The 1,873-nt window shown below is 46.8% G+C and overlaps 1 non-coding gene across 1 annotated transcript; it reads left to right on the top strand.

The window, feature by feature from the left end:
* The first annotated feature begins 1,322 nt into the window (after positions 1-1,322).
* Positions 1,323-1,511, top strand: LOC139052988 (U2 spliceosomal RNA). The gene has a single exon (XR_011510160.1). It is a non-coding gene; the product is annotated as a U2 spliceosomal RNA (small nuclear RNA).
* The last annotated feature ends 362 nt before the right edge of the window (positions 1,512-1,873 follow it).

Here is a 1,873-nt window from a genome sequence, read left to right as displayed (position 1 = left end):
TATCCCTCTCTCTTTCTTTTAGTCCTTATATCCGCTTACCTCACTGCAGGGTAGCAAACCGGACGCACACCTGGTTAATTTCCCCACGTTTCCTCTCTAAATACATCGTTAAAATTACCATTTGTCATGGCGCTCTTTCGCCATACCTGGCCCTTGCGCTATTAAACACCGCACATCATCATAATATTTTTTGTCTATCTCTCTCTTTCTTGGACATAGTGGTTTGAGATGGGTGTTGCGTGAACAGCAGCATCAGTTAATAATGAGAAAGGAAAACAATTATAACAAACGCACCGGACAATGAAAGCGTAAAAAAAAAGAACAAAGTGAGAATCATAGTTCAAGCCCGTGTTAAACGGCAGTTATTGGCGTGTAACAAGTTGTTCAGACCGTATATTACGATTTGAGTGCAGCAAAGGAATTACTTGGACAAGTATTACAAGTATAATAATCAGAGAGCCTCCACTCTGCATAACCCGTGATACACGCTACTCCTCACAAGTAAATCGGTCCAGTGGAAATCATTAAGGTGAATCAGTTAGTGCGAAGCTGCAAAACATTTATCTCGGTCAGCGCAACTTTCCGAGAAGCCCGTATGGGTTTTCTTTGTAAAAATTTTCTGTCTGCTCTCAGGTGGATTGTAAATTTCCCCTTGCATTGAGACACGTACTACCCGCTCCGGCTGCACCTCGCTTAAAAAAGGTGGTGCCATTCTACTCTGCGAAGGTGTTTGACCAGCGAAGCTGTGTATATGGGCCCCTTAATGGCAAACTGTCTATTGCGGTGCGTCAAACGCTGTATGCACATAAATGGAAAGAAAGACGCGACTAGTTGCTCCTCCACGATGGGAAGCTTCGGACGATGATAAGGCACAAGGGGCGGGGGTGTATACATACCCATGTATTGCTGCAGAACGCGGCCCGACACCTTTGCTAACGAATCCTGGCACGTAGAACAGACGCGCACCTCACCGCACTCCGAAGGCCCACGCTGCTTCACCGTAGCCAAGGCGATTGTGCGCTGATCGACGTCCTGCCGTGCACTAATGGTTGTGAAGTCACTCGAAAACCACAAGCGGTCACACACTACACCGGCAATAAAAAATTGGTTCCCCACACATTGCCTCTGAAACCTTGCAGTTGCTCTGATTGCGGGATCGGCGCCACTTGGAGGGTTCGCATTTATTTCCGTCTAGCGGTCCTGCCGTGCAGCAGGTTTACGGGACCACCACTACAGAAAAGCGGAAGGAAAGGAAAGGAATTATGCAAGTGCTTGGAACACCGAGAGAGAGAGAGAGAGAGAGAGAGAGAGAGGGTGGTGCGAACGCAGACAAGGCCGGCGCGGGTGAAAGCGTAGCATCTGTTCTTATCAGCTGAATATCTGATATGGGTTGTATTTGTACCTAAGATATTAAATTCATTTTTGCAAGTTGGCGGAGTGCTTGAAGCTTGCTTCACCTCCACAGCGGGCAGGTGCGGTATTGCACTATGTATGGTATCAGCCCACATTATCGATCTACATGGCTCGATAGACGCGTGCAATGTCTTCCCAGAACCTAGCGAAATACAGCTTCGCTGTAATAAAGGTAAGAAAAATATATGAGGTTTTACGGTAAAAAAAATTACTATCTGATTAGGTGGCAAGCCGTAGTGGGGTGACTCTGGAATAATTTTGACCACTTGGGATTTTCGCCTTTTAGCTTACACCTAAATCTAAAAGCACGAGCGCTTTTAGGTTTGGTCCCCACCGAAAATGCGGCCACCGCTGTCAGGATCCGCGCACCTCATACAACCTGCCACAATTTAGCAAATGGTCTATCTTTAAAGTCCTATTGTCGCTTGTGTAACACCGGACTGCTAAGGTGCACTGAGCA

This window comes from Dermacentor albipictus, unplaced genomic scaffold (assembly GCF_038994185.2).
Source record: "Dermacentor albipictus isolate Rhodes 1998 colony unplaced genomic scaffold, USDA_Dalb.pri_finalv2 scaffold_50, whole genome shotgun sequence".
In the NCBI taxonomy this organism is placed as follows: domain Eukaryota; kingdom Metazoa; phylum Arthropoda; class Arachnida; order Ixodida; family Ixodidae; genus Dermacentor; species Dermacentor albipictus.
This window is presented reverse-complemented; position numbering and strand designations above follow the sequence as displayed.